Source organism: Zalophus californianus, chromosome 8 (genome assembly GCF_009762305.2).
Source record: "Zalophus californianus isolate mZalCal1 chromosome 8, mZalCal1.pri.v2, whole genome shotgun sequence".
Classification (NCBI taxonomy): Eukaryota; Metazoa; Chordata; class Mammalia; order Carnivora; family Otariidae; genus Zalophus; species Zalophus californianus.
The window spans coordinates 104,300,524-104,315,829 of NC_045602.1; the positions used below are offsets into that span (position 1 = coordinate 104,300,524).

Below are 15,306 nucleotides of genomic sequence, written 5' to 3' on the forward strand. Positions count from 1 at the left end.
TTTTAGTGTGTGTGTATGTGAGAAAGATAGATAAGATGGCATTCCTGTCACCATTTCAGGTGCAAGAATATGGACCTGGGGATATACCCAGGGTGAGGACCTAAATGTGATACTTTGAAATCCAGAGAAACAGTATTCTTTTAGACTCACAGATTCAAATGAATACTTGTTTTCCCAAAACACATTTGATAGCTAATCTAAGTTCTCACAATCAGGAATTTCCTTTGCATTACTAAACTCCTGACATAAAAATGAAGGAGGGTGGGCTGATTTCCTTAAGTGTAGAGGACAAGGCATGAGGATGCGTTTTAAATGGTCCAGATTGTTTTATGCCAACCATCGTTTCCAGTTACTGAAAGAAGTGTCCTACACACTCTGATCTCCCTAAAATCAAAGACATGCTGAATTTCCCCAAGTGCACATTAAAGAATTAAGAAAACAAGAGAGGTGAGAGAGAGACTTCTCAGGGAAAGGATGCCTAACGTCAGCTGGCTTTTGAGGGGAACTAGAATGTTCCTTAATCTTTCGAAACACCTCCATTCTCCTTCCCCTGCCCCACCCCACACTTGCCTGGTATATCCTGACTGAAGATTTCACAGATATTTTCCCTGACTGGGCTCCCTTCCCTAACCCAGCCAAGATCCCCTTTTAAACAGTATCACAACACTCAACACTACTTATTTGTAGCATCTGGCATAGTGTTGTGGTTACCAACACGGACTTGAGAGTGAGACTGCCTCAGTTCAAATCCTGGCTCTACTACTCACTGGCTGTGTGCCTCAGTTAGCCAAGCTCCTTCACCTCACTGAACCTCAGTTTCCTTATCAATAAAATGGGGATAATAATAGTTATTCCCTCCTAGGCTTTTTATGAAGACTAAGTGAGGCAGTATTTATGAAAATGATTAGAACAGTCCCTGGCATATGGTAAATGCTAAAGAAGTGTTCATTTAAGAGGTAAACATTCTGGAATGTGTTGTTTAATATGTCCCTCTTAAATGTAAGTTCCAACTTACTCTTTCATATCATTGTGGTGCACTAGATATCTGATACACAGAGCTGGAGTAGGAAAGGCATTACTAGTGTTATTACTACTGTCGATAGTTAACATTTATGTAATGCTTGCTCTATGTCCGGCACTACAGTCAAAACTATATGCATTATCTAATTCATCTTTGCAATAACTCTTAGAAATAGATACTCTATTGACACCTGTTTTTCAGATGAGGAAACTGAGGCTCAGCAGGGACTAATCACCTGCCCAAGGTAACACAGCCAGGAAGTACTGGTTCATTCGTAGGGGACTGGAGGAGTATGCCAAGTCCTGGATCACTTGAGAAAGTTTGCACAGTAATGACTGGGAACCAAGCCAAGAGATCAGGACAGTAACATGGCCATGAAAATGTGCCCTTCAGACTTTTGCCTGCAGGTAGGGCTTGATTACCACCTCCCTCCACACACACACACACACACACACACACACACACACACACACACACACCTTGATATTGGACTAGACTTAGTGACAGGTTTCCAAAGATTAGGATAAAAGAAGGGAAAAATAGTAACTTCACAGTGGAGTCACCTGGCAAACGCTATCCTGGGCAAGTAGTGAAGTCTAACATCACCAGTGATTTCCTATGGATTTGCTAGACACCCTGATGTGAGGTGATGTGTAGGGCACTTCACTTCTGCCATATTCTTTCCCAAAACCCACAACCCCAGTCTAATCATGAGAAGAACAGACAAACCCAGATTGGATGACTTTCTGTGGGTACCTGGCCAATGCTCCTCAAGACTATCAAGGTCATGAAGAACAAAGAAAGATGGAGAAACTATCACAGAAAGGAGATGGGGAGACACAACAACTAAATGCAATGTGGTACCTGGATTGGACCCCAGGATAGAAAAGCTGGTGGAATCCACCTAAAATCTAGAGTTTGATTAATAGTCATGGACTAATGTCAATTTCTAGTTATGATAAAGGTACCATAATAGCATAAGGTGTTAAGAGTGGGAGAAATTGGATGAAGAGTATGCATTCTTCAGGGGAGAGCTATGCTATCTTCATAACTTTCCTGCAAATCTAAAATTATTCCAAAATAAAAAGTTTATTTAAAACTGCCCCCAGAAATTGTGATTTGATTGATTTAGGATATGGTCTGGGCTTTGGAATTTTTATAAGATCCCAAGCAATTCTGATGTGCAGACAAGTTTTGGAAACCACTAGTCTACATTCTTAAGAGCTACACAATTGAGCGGTAAAGCCAGTTTTTAAGTAAAGTCACAAGGGGCAGCCATGTTAAGGTGGTCCTTCTCCTGAGCTACTGACTCCTTCCTGGGATCACAGTGCAGTGATTCTTCCTAGAACTATACTCCTTGTGAACAGGCCACATCTACTCTCATATTTACTCTCAGAAACTAATTTAGATCTCTCTGGCAGGAGACTCTAAGGTACTGGGTAGGTGGGCTTACTCCTAATCTTCTTTTATGTTAGCTAAACGGATATTCAGATGTAACCTTTGTAGAACCAAACGAAAATGGAGTTACTTATGTCAAGGACAAAATGGAGATGGTTAACACAGGTGCATTAAGGAAATGTAACCTAACCTTATAGGAATTTACAGTTCTTTTCAGAAATCAGCAGAGGACCCAGCCAATCCCCCAAACTCCAAGTCTGTTTATACCATCTCTGTACTCATTGTTCCCCTCAGTTCCCCTGATTCAGGTAAACTAGACCTCTAGGCAACCAATCAGCTGTAAAAGCCAAATAACTTCTGTATTTATTCCATAAAAATCCCTTAGTCTGTGGGGAACTTGGAACTCACTGTTCCCACAGCCTTGGGTCTCCTGGCTTGCAGGTCAAAAGCCTTGCAATATGCTCATCTCTCTGCTTTGTTTTATTCCGTAGGCAGCTTGGTTTCTGACACTTTCCAGCATGCACTGAATTTATTCCTGAGAAGCTGGGTGAATGGAACACCAGGAAATCAATTCCTATTTTAAGTGCATAGTGGGAGCTGATTGTTTAAAGGTTTTTTTGAAGAGACCCGGTGGGCAATGAGAGCTTCCTCCTATAACAGGCCTCTCATGTTAGCTCATTTCATTTATCTTGAAAATTTGGGGTCTAATGTTTTCTTCATAGCCTGGGCATCCCCCCTCCCCGCCTTCTGCCCTCCACCGGGAAAAGTCATGGCTGTTATCATGGCTGGTGGAAGTGCCCTACCCAGATCCTTGTTACTCCTTTCTCGCAGGGGCACCAGATCCCCAGACATGCAAACAACACCAGCCAGGCTGGTGTTGTTTGCATGTTGGGCTTTGCACCAACCTTCTGAAATGTGCTCTCCACCGTGATGGGTCCCTCCTCATCTGGAGCTTAACTGCCATCTCCTCGGAGGGGCCTTCCCTGCCTCTCGTTACCCGCTCACCAGATTTTAACCTCCTGCTTACCATATGTTGTTACCCGCTCACCAGATTTTAACCTCCTGCTTACCATATGATGCTCAGTAAATATGTGGCGGATGACGGAGGAAGAAGGGAGAATTGACAGGTGCTGATGAGGATCCACAGGGTTCAACCCACCAGATGCTCTCTGAGGCTCAGGAGGCATTGCCAGGCTGCCTGTAGATCACTGAACAAAGAGGCCACCCTTGCCGTGATTGCATCCCCTCTGCCAGCCTGCCCCTTGAGGTCTGTCCCAGTCCCCATCTATCCCTCCATTGCTCTTTCTGGCTCAAAGCAGCCCAGCTTTGGAAGGGTTCAGAATGCCAAGGACCCCACAGCCACATTGACCTCCCATGAATGGGGTGGGCAGCCCCAGACCTCTTGTTTGGCTCTGTGGAAGCTAAGCAAGGCTGCAGACATCCCTATTACCCTCCAGCAGCTGTTTCCCAGAGGCATTTCCATAGCTCATGCCAGGGGACCCCCTCCCCCCGCCCCCCGCAAGCCTGCCGTGATTGCTGGCTCCACAGAGTGATCCGAGCCATTGGCATCACTCTCCAGGACGCTGATGGCAAACACTAAAAGTCAAATCCTCTAGAGCCCCCCTGCCTGCCTTTCCAGGGCTCTGTGAGCCTCGCCTCTTCTGGAACGATGATTGTGGATTGAGGCAATCAAGGTCAGGAAAATGCACGTGGGCCCCAACTCAGGCCAGCAGGCAGGTCTGCAAACATCAAAATTACCCAGTTCAGAACGAAGCCTGGCCGCTGAGAAACGGTCATTTGGGAGGCCTCTGACTGTGTGATGTGCCTCCAGGTGCTCTCTGGAGTAGGAGCATGCGGCTGGCTGAAGGGAGAAGAACGGGGCTTTCCCCGGTGGAGGAGGCAGAATTCTAAGATGGCTGTCACGATTCCCACTCCTGGTACACGGGCTCTGTGTGGAATCTCCTCCCACTGAGTGTGGGTGGCTTCTGTGAATATGACAGGCTGTCACTCTGTAATTAGGTTAGGTCATATGGAGAAGGTAAAGGGATCCTGCATGTGTAATTAAGGTCCCCAATCAGTTGACTTTGAGATCATTGAAAGGGAGATTATCTGGGCCTAGGCCTGGCCTGATCAGGTGAAAGCCCTTCCAAGAAGGACCTCGTCCCTCCTGACGAAATCCTGCTGCTGGCCTTGAAGAGGTAAACTGCAGTGTGGTGAGAGGGCCTGTGGGGGCCACGTGGTGAGGACCTGAGAAGGGTCCTGACAGCCAGCCAGGAAACCAGGCCCTCGGTCCTACCAGGCAAGGAATTGAATTGCGCCGCCAACAACCTGAACGAGCTTGGAAGTGGACCTCAGGCTCCAGATGAGAATGCAGCTCCAGGAGCTTGTGAGGCTCTGAGAAGGGAGTCCCGCCACACCGTGCCCACAATCATGGCCCATGGAAACTGTGAGATAATAAATGTGTGCTGCTTGAAGCCTCTGGGTTTGCTGTCATATTATTACATAGCAAAAGTAAGAAATGCATCTGTGTTCCAGAAAGGCCTCTGTGCATTCCTGGTGCTGCTTCCTGAAATCAGAGGGCTTCTACCCCCTTCTGTCTCCCTCCACTCCACCACTTAGGGAAGCCTCGTGGGTATTGTGGTGTAGGGTGGGGGCTCTAGGTAACAGGTGTTAATTTTAAAAAGTCACGACAGTATCTTTACTTGTGAGTGAGGGTTTTGGGTTGGAGGCGTCCCAACATTTCTTCCAGCTCAGCCTTCCCTGATTCTATGATGTAACCCACACACGGGGATGCAGAGTTGGCACAACATGTTGTGTGGTTCCAAAGCGCCTAGAGAGTTGCGGTCCAAGATGGGGTTCAAAACTAGCCTAAATGCCAAAGGCTCCTACTCTTCCTTCTCTGCTAAAACACTCTGGATTTTAAAATGGTCGTTTAAAAATGGTCTATTTGGGGGCACCTGGGTGGCTCAGTCAGCTAAGTGTCTAACTCTTGATTTTGGCTCAGGTCATGATCTCAGGGTGGTGAGATCGAGCCCCACGTCAGGCTGTACTCTGAGTCTGGAGCCTGCTTGGGATTCTCTCTCTCTCTCTCCCTTTGTCTACCCCCCCACCTGCTCACGCTCTCCCTCTCAAAAAGAAAAAAAAAGGAAAAAAGAAGATAGTAGGAAGGGAAAAATGAAGGGGGGGGGGAATCAGAGGGGGACATGAACCATGAGAGACTATGGACTCTGAGAAACAAACTGAGGGTTCTAGAGGGGAGGGGGGTGGCGGATGGGTTAGCCTGGTGATGGGTATTAAAGAGGGCACGTTCTGCATGGAGCACTGGGTGTTATACGCAAACAATGAATCATGGAACACTACATCAAAAACTAATGATGTAATGTATGGTGATTAACATAACAATAAAATTAAATAAAGAAAAAATCAAAATGGCCTATTTGGATCCATGGTATAAAATTCTCACTCACTGATCTACAACAAGCCATTTTTCCATCACAGATCTCAGCCCCATTCTTTTACTTCTTGCAGTTCCAAATTTATCTTCTGGTTTGTTCTGGGAGAGGATGAGAAAATGGGCTGCTCACCAGTACTGGTTCCAGGGCACCAGAGGTAGTATTGGCACTGATGCGCTAGGATATTGTCTTTCAAAATAATAGTGTGTGTTTCTCGAAGTCAGACCTAGTATCTCTAAAATGGTGCCATGCAGCATCGTTTTGCACCCCACCTGCCTCCCTTCATGTTCCTTTGCCACCTGGAGGCTGAAGCTCTGTGTTTCCTGCGGAGTGTCCTCCCAGAGACTGCAAGAGCTGTGCCTTCCTCCCACTCCCCTGCTGGCAGGCTGGAATAATTATTCCCTCTCCTGGTCCTCACCTTGTACCATTTTATTTTTAAAATATTAACAACAGTAAATTGGGACTTGCATTTTGGTCCGATGCTCAAAAACAAACCATTTGCTGCCCGTTTGCTTGGGACCCACGGGTGAAAAGTGAAATCATCCCTGAAGTCACGAGATGTCACAAAGAGATGGTTCCCTGATTCTTTTAGCAGGACACCAGAAGCAGCAGGACCTGCCAAAGTGCCTGACAGAACCGGCTAAAGGAGCAGAGATGATGGGTGGGTGTGAGTCGGAGGGTGTTTAAGGACCTGGAGAGTCAAAGATGGAATGAGGTTGGAGAAAGATGTTACAGTGCCCAGGGTCAGGGGGGCCTGGAGGTCGGGACGGACAGCCCACTGCCCTGAGAGAGGGTATGGAACACCAAAGGGGCAGGAGGTAATTCCCCAGAGCCAGCCTGAGAAGAGATAAAAGAACAGGGCCAACAAAGAAGGGAGAGGGGAAAGATTTTGGAAAATGGTGGCACAGGGGCTGGGGATGGTTGAGCCTTCTCTCAAATGAGGAGAACAGTGTCCTGACCTAATTGGGTGGTAGTTACAGTGGATGGAGCTGAGACCTGAAGGTGGACCAGGATGGGGATCTCAGCTCTGCCATTCTCAGGCTGAGGGACTTGAGGTAATTTATTAACCTCCCTGAACCTCACTTTCTTCATCTGTAAAATGAAACTAATAATACCTCCTTGCAGGTTGTCATGGGAAGCAAATGAGGTGATGTGCGCAAAACCTTAGCTTACTGCCTAGCACACAGGCGCTGCATAAATGGTATACAGTAGGAGCCGGATGAATACGTGTTGAATAAACACAGGACTAAACCATCAATGGGCCAAAGCTTGAGACAGGTGTTGTGGTGCTTGGGGTGTCTGGAGGTGACCGTTTGCACAGTTGTAGCAGCTATTCTTAATGCTCTACTGTGTTTCCTTGGCACCCACCTTTCCTGTACATTCTGAGGGCTACTCAAGCTATGACTCACTGCCGTGGGCATTTCTCCAGTTTTGGAAGTAGGCTTGGCTTCCCACAGGGCCGGAGGCAAGTTTATACCCCTGGGAACAGCCCTTAGCCAATGAAGGATGGGAGTTGCTTCACAAATACTCCAGATTCCTTGCCTATCAGAGGAAGCATTCTGGGACTGAGCCCCAGCAGGTGGTAACCTGCTCATAATGCCCCCTGCATTGGCTGCCTCCTCATTCTCTTGCTTCCCTGCTCACCTACCTGTGTTCCCTAGGATTACCTCTCAAATACAATATGTGCACTCACAGCCCTCCTCAGGGTCTGCTTCTGGGAGGACCCAACCTAAGATAGCACTCTGATGAAAGAATTTAGAAACCTTTAAATTTTGTGTGTGTGGTGGGAGAGCTCAGCAAAGACGCTGGTGCAGGTTCTGAAAGAGTGAACAGTTCTTCTGCTCGGGGTCTGATCCTCAGGAGTCTGCCATCTGATATCTGAAGTGAGCTGAGGAAATGTACAGCAGGACTCAGAATGCTCTTTGAAGTGCCGGACTAGACAGCTGGGTGAGTCAGACATCCCCTGCTCATCTACAGAATAACTAAGACGAAGGCTCCAGTGGGGCCTGCTGGGAGGCACCAGCGCAGGTGCCTGGCTGGTTTTCCATGACGCCGCAGCACAGTTGAAAAGCCTTCAGGGTTTTTTCCACTGCCTCCTCCCTTGGGTTCCCATTTCCAAAGTGCTCACTGGGCAGAGGACTGGCTAAGAATTGTTTCTACCATTATGGGGAGCTCTTACAATTAGAGCAGAAAGAAGAGTTTGCTTAAACAGCGGAGAGCTTCTGGAAGGAAAGAAAAAAAAATTCAAATAAACTGTCCTCACCAAGGCCAGCCCAGGCAAAATTTCAGATGAAGAAATGTCATCATAAAACAATAAGAAGGTGTTTTTTTTTTTTTCAATTTGAATCCAGAAAGGCTTACTCATCCTTAATGTTCAGAGGAGAAAATTTTCTTTTTACCTACCCTCTCCTGAATTTACCAGACATCTGGGTCTGTGGTTGTTTAGTTAACTTGCAGAGATGCAGCAAGATGTTCCAGGTGCCTTCTTGACTCAAGGATATCTAAAACTTAAACCCAGGGGCTCTAAGTTTGGCAGGGTAATAATAAGCCATGTCTAAGTTCCCTGGTTTATGGAATTTAGTGGGAGTTCTGTAGCCCCAGGATGGACAGACAGAGCCTGGTGCCCAGCCTGTGGCAGATGGAAGGGCTTTCTCTGACTAATGCTCCCAAGTTTGGTAGGGGCTATGGTAGATAATTTTGCAAAAGTGGTTGGAATAATTCCCTTCTCAGTATCCATAATTTTGGGTGACCCCCTCCCGTACTGACTCTGTGCTTGGCCATGAGACTACTTTGGCCAATGGGACAACAGCAAATGTGGCCTAAACAGACTTGAAAAGCACTTCCACATTTGTGCTCACCCTTTCTTGCTGTTTTTGGATGATGAGAGATATGTGGTCTAGTCATCCATCACCCTAGCCCACAGTCAGTACCGGCCACCATTCCCGGAAGTGAGGATGTTACAGACCAACAAGACCCCAGCCAATCTACCAGCTGAATGAAGAAGTTAACCCAGAGGCCCAAGAACAATAAGGAATTGCTGTTGTAAGTTTTGGGATAATTTGTTACACAACAAAAAATAACTGCTTTGGGGAACCCCAAGTATTGCTTGTGCCCACAGGACATGTCAATCTACCCCTCCTTCCTCTCCACTGGCTTACTCCCACCCCAACACTGGGAGCTCTGCAAGGGCCCCAAACCCTGATGCAACACCAGTAGAAATCTCAGATGTCTTCCATTATCACCTCATGGTTGTTACAGATATCTCAAAATATATCTCATAAAATATAAAATATATATAAATATAAAAAATATATACATAAAATATAAAAAATTATATTCTCATCACAACTTGAAATTGTGGTTGTTGTTAGACTCTCCACCAAATATTGCCATTTCTTGCTGTACTTTTTAAAAGATCATGTATTACTATATCACAAATTATAAAAATATTTTGATAAATGTATTTCAATAGAATTTGTTTCCTATGAAATCTTATGTATTCTATTTTATACATTAAAAAAATGTCACTCTGCAAAGGGATTCATAGGTGTCACCAGACTGCCAGCAGGGTCAGTGGGAAAAACAAAAAGCTAATTCTATTCAGATTTTTAAAAAGTAAAAATTGGTTGGTCTATTTAGTGCAACTTATTTGCCCCATCTTTTCTCTCAAAATATTGATATAACTTATGAAGACATCTTGAGGGAAGAATTGTGGCAAAATAACCCAAGAAACTTCTACTTGTATTTGATTCTGGCAGTTCACAGAACCACCACGAATGCTATAACCTTGGTAGGCGGCAGAAGAAACTCAAATGTCTATATGGGCCGGGAAGATAAGAGAACCAGGTGGATTGAACCAGGTATACAAAGACATGTAGTGTTAGGCTCTATGGCAAATTAGAGGGGACATATGCTGCCTTAAGGCATTCATATTTAAGATATCTGCAAATCCAGCACTGGCCAAATAAAGTAAGTTTGTGGATCATATTAAGCCTGGGGGCCACCAGTTTGCCATCCATGAATTAGGAGCAGAACTGGACATCTGGCCAACCTTCATCCTTGAGTTGGCTCTCCCTTTGATTAATTTGACTGCCTTTTTCAGGGCAGTGAAATTTTAGGCCCCAGTTTTTAGATCTGAAAAATGTTTTTTGTTTTTTTTCTTTTACCATCTTTCTTGCCAGAGCTGCCATAAAGTCATAGTTGGGGGAATTAGGTCATAGCAGGGGGTGGGGGGGTGGGGGGAACAATTGGGAAAAAAGAAACAAGTGTCATTAAACACTTCCAGGATGAATTAATATACCCTGTTTGGTAAGTGACTAATAAAAATTATGTCTGTGTATATAGGACACATAATATGGCTTATTATGTCTGCCAAGAAAGTGGTTCTTTCCCCAATCGAATCATGTGGTTCCAGCCTATAAGTCATACTTTTGCATAACACTTCATATTCACAGCCGATTGGTGTAAGCTGGGCATCTGGCCCAAGCTGTACCAATCAGAGCCTTTCTCTGAGATTTTTGAACACCAAGTACAGACAACAAATGGCTGTGCCTTTTCCATACCAGATGTGTAAGAAGGACAAATTGGGTGCCATGTTTCTGGTATGTGGAAGGAGGAACTGGCTTTTTCACAAGAGAAAGTGGAATCAGTGTACAGAAGGAATCAGGGACAGGAGGGAAAGCATGAGCCTTCATAGTATTTGAACATCTCCTCTGCCCTTCCCATGGTTTGGCTATTCAACATTTACTTGAATTCTCTGAGCGAATTAATCTCCATTTTTGCCTAAACCACTTATATTTGGGTTTTTGTCATGTGCAAAACCAAAAAGACATAAGCCATATAGCCAACCTTTTCAGGAAGCTCTGCCTGGTAGCTGAGAATCATAAGAATGTTCCTACCTTGCTTTTACAGATGCTGGGTCACCATCCAAGGCCAAAAACCTCTGAGGGTAACAACAGACTGAGAGATTTCCAGCCTGGAGTGTGGACATGTACTGGACAGAAAATGTGAAAGAGGTGGAGGCAGAGGTGGCAAGGCAGTGGAAGCAGCACTCAACTGTGAGCCAAGAGCCCAGCTGCAATGCTCACCCCGTGAGTAAGTCATTTATCTCTGGGCCTGGCCATTTGTCATTTTTTTTAAAAGTACCATTTATGAGGTCTGCCCCAGCAACCCAAATGCGTGATTCTACAGGACAGAAGGGCAGAAAAGAAGGGCAATGTGAGCCACCAGGACCCTTTGTTTCCCCAAGGGCAGTTGGTACTGGGATCCAGAGCAGAAAATAAGAAATTGCAGGGATGTGTGAAAAGGGGCCAGGTCCCCTCCTTGTACCCATGACAGTTTATGGAGGGGCCCAAAAGAGGAGCAATGGGAACGGCTGTATCGTTTGCACAGTGGGTACATTTTCCTCTCTGGTATCCTTCAGGCTGGCACAGCAGAAAGAAGAAAGGGGCTGTCCTTCCATCTGGTGAGATTTTACATTTTGATAAGTTTTGGGGGAAAGATTCTAGGAGCCAGAGATTGAGCCATTGTTGCAGGGGGAGAAAAGTATAAAAAGGAGCCCTGTGTTCCCCACCTAAGACCCCTGTCCTCATGCTGTGGACACTCATCTTCCTCATCCTTCAAACTCATTCTTATGAGTAACTGCATCTTTATTACTAAGTGAGAGGGTGAGTAGAGACTTCTATCCAGTGGCCCAGGATAGTTCTTCTCTCTCTAAGTTCCTGGTCACCGCTTTTGTGAGGAAGAGAACAGTGGAAACACCTCATCCTCATCAGACCCAGTTTAAGATGAATGTGAACACTTAAAGGAGCTACTAAGATCTCTAGGACATTGGTTCTCAAACTTGAGCCTGCCTCAGAATCACCTGGAGGTGATGAAAACACAGACTCCACCCCTCCCCACTGCACTGGATTATCAGATTCTGTAGGTGTGGGGTGGGGCCTAAGAAGAGTGTTTCTAACAAACTCTCAGGTGATGCTGATGCTGCTGGTCCAAAGCCCCTCATCTAAGAACCAATGTCCTAAAAGTAATGGGTCATTGATTGTGGAGGGTTAGTAGTGTTGCACTTAGGATCTTAAGTTCAAACTCAAGTTTTCTCTCTTATTAGCTGTGTGGAAGAAGGAGGAACTATTTTCTGATGTTCAAAGACTCATCAGTTCCTACCTTGTTCCTTAAAATGGGAACCTCCACTCTTCAGGAAGACCAGTACTGGGAAGATAGCTTCTACCATCCCCTCCAACCCTTTTTTTATTTGCCCCAGCTTAAGTACTCTGTGAGATAGGAAATAGGCAGTGAGCAATCATAGCTCATCATCACTCCCAACCCCCTCTCCCCCAACTTTTTTTTTTCTCTCAGATCTGCCTGCTCCAAGCTGCAAACGTGCTGAGAAAGATTCTGTGCTTTGGGATGGATGGGTGGAGGAGGGAGGCAGGACCTCAGTTTTCCAGGTGTTCTGTCTGATTACACACATCTCTGCAGTCCTTTCTCCCTTGGTGGGTCCCAATGTAGACTTGGAGCAGAACTAATCTGATTCTGGCTAATGGTCCTAACCATTTTTTCTCCAGTCAGGCCTGATATTTTCATCACTAGCCCCAGTTTATGTATCCACTGGTTCATGGAGAAGGGAGGGGCAGCACTTAGCACCTTGAAAGGACCTTGATTAAACAGTATCTTCTCTATGTATAGAAAATAACACCCACCACTTAGAAGGTTGCTGTACAAATTAAGTATAACACTAGCTACAGTAGGGAGCGCCTGAGTGGCTCAGTCAGTTAACTGTCAGACTCTTGATTTCGGCTCAGGTCATGATCTCAGGGTCCCGGAATCGAGCCCCTTGTGGGGCTCCATGCTCAGCACGGAGTCTGCTTGAGATTCTCTCTCTCCTTCTGGCCCTCCCCCCACTTGCACACATGCTCTCTCTCTCTCTCTAAAATAAATAAATAAAATCTAAAAAAAAATACTAGCTACAGTAGACCATCATATAATAACTAGTACATAGTAGGTGCTCAAAAGGCAATGTGGGTTTCAAAAAATTTCCCCAAAGAGCTCTCTTATCCTCCAGGCCTAGATTCACAGGACTTCTCCTAAAAGCAGAACCTGAGGTCATGGCCATAGGCAGGGTTTTTTCGGAGGCCTGTTCCAACTTTGGAGATAAATCATTATGTGAATGCGACTTAGGAGCATCCATTTTGCAGCTCCTTTAACTTGCTTATGCAGGTTTTATTGGTTTATGAATAAAACTAAAGGTTTTGATGATGAGGTGAGACATGCAGGAATCTTGTACCCAAGGCTGGCTGCAAGAGAGCGTCTGTGTTTGCACCTCTCTGCCTGCACACCTTTGTGTGCACATACAAAACACACATGCACACACACAATATTTAGTAAGGAATCCAACCCTCCCTGACAAAAAAACCTAACACAAAGCTGAATACAAAATGAAGCCAACAGATGTAGCTTCAATAACGATTCACTAAATAGCTTACAGCAAATTTCTTTTTCTCAAGCTACAGAATAGCAGAAAATTTTGCATACCATCTTTTTAACTCCTTAAGGGCCTTAAGTCCCCAGGCACCAAGCAAGAGGGGACCAGTGTTTAAACCGTAACTGAGCCTTTTGGGTCTCCAAATGCTATCCGGAGACTCACGAGGCCACTCTGTAAGCAGAGATGTTATTCAAAGGCATTTTTAAAAATCCTCCCCCAAACAGAAAAAAACAAAGACTGTTGACACATTTTCCCATTTTATCATGCATGCTGCACAAGCTAAAAAATAATGTGATACCAAGACCTGTGTCTTTAAGCAAACTCAACATTATAAAGAGGAAAAGAAGCATATGGCCTTCACATAACCTGCAATAAAGAACACTGGAAATCTGGGATGGCAAATGACAGCTACCAGGACGTGGCAACAACAATTTCTTCCTCGCTCCCAGAGTGGTGGAGGGAATAGCACTTCACAAGCATTAGCTCCTTTAAGTCTCAAGACAACCACGTGATGTATGCAAGGCAGCTATTGCTTGCTTGTTATAGACGTGAAAACTGAGGCTCGGTTCAGGTTACATAAGTTGGTCAGGGTCATATAATTGCAGTGGCAGAAATGGGCCAAGTACACAGCCATTTCTCTCAATCCAGTGCTCAATGAGCTTGTCTGGATACTTCCGTTTCTCCTGGTTCCTCATACCACCATATCTCACCTAACTTTTTAGCCCAGAGGACTGAGTTCTTTGGATTTTGCTGACCCATGTTCTACACGTCAGGAGCATGCTTTCTGTTAGAAGATCGCCATGGACTGTAGGCAACTGATGGGAAAACTCATAGGATGATGGGAAAAAACACAGACTTTGCAGTCAGAGATGAGAATTTTAAGCTCTTTTAAGGTTGCCATAGAGATTCAATGAGATAATGTATGCCAAGGGTCTAGTGCACCATACCACAGTCATTCCATAAGTTAGTTACTTTTTTCTTATGGTCATCAAGTGGTATCCTTGTTCTCAGATGGAGAAAGTACGGTGCAGGGTAACTGACCCATGGTTTTAGACTTGTTTCATGAGAAAGGCTGGGGAAAAACAAATGCAAATTCAGTGCTTAGTTGTAGTTGCGGTAACAGCTTTTTTTTTTTTTCTTTAAAGATAAATGGGACTGATTTACTACGTCATGCCTCAGTTTATTTTTCTCTCCTAGGCAAGAGAACACTGGATGTTTGAAGGGAAAAGTTAGAAGCTGACGTATTTGAGGACATTTTCTGGGAAGCCAACTCAACCATGCCACCATTCTAACAGAGAAGCAGCAAATATGTGACCCAGAAAATGAGAGTTAGCTGAAGCCACCAATCTATCCCCCAGTGACTACGATATGTGTGGACAGCAGCATCAAAAATATCTTTTTCATCTTAGTGAAAAGTAAAGAATTTTAGCTGTGTATTTTATATATGTCAAATAGCTTGGCTCTGTATGTAAATTGACTTAAATCACTCACAGGAAATGGCTTTTCATCTCTGAATATAAACCTGCTTTTGGCAACACTTTCCTTGAGAATTACCTGAGTCTTCATTAGCATTTTAACCCCTGACTCATAGGTAATAAAAGAGCAGATCAGAAAAAGAAATTATTTGCCAAAGTTTGGCAGCTAGTTTGGGTGAACATAAGTGCTTCCTTGGCACAAAACTTCATTTCAACAGTTAGGGTGAATCTGCATTCCTGAGTTGTTCTGATCATAACATTTGGTCAATAAAAGGAGGAATTACTTACAGTAGTAGAATTCTTTTTTCTGCAAAGGGGTGGCTGGTATTCCCATTCACTCATTCATTTCCTGTATACCTGGTGTGTAACAGGCACTGTTACCAAGGATTCAAAGATGGTTAACATATTGCCCTTGCTCTCAAAAACTTTTATAGTCTCTTAAGGAAGTAAAATGCATATGTAATTACAAAGCAATGTGAG

At 44.8% G+C, this 15,306-nt stretch overlaps 1 protein-coding gene across 4 annotated transcripts in view; it reads right to left on the reverse strand.

Moving 5' to 3' along the window:
* The window catches only part of SNAP25 (synaptosome associated protein 25), an 82,872-nt gene that overhangs the window by 59,093 nt on the left and 8,473 nt on the right, over positions 1 to 15,306 (reverse strand). The window contains exon 2 of one of the 4 annotated variants that reach the window (XM_027621897.1): positions 15,115 to 15,183. The exons of the other annotated variants lie outside the window; for them this stretch is intronic. The gene's annotated coding sequence lies outside the window, so the exon portion shown is untranslated. The remainder of the gene's footprint in view (positions 1 to 15,114; positions 15,184 to 15,306) is intronic. 4 annotated transcript variants of the gene reach the window in all.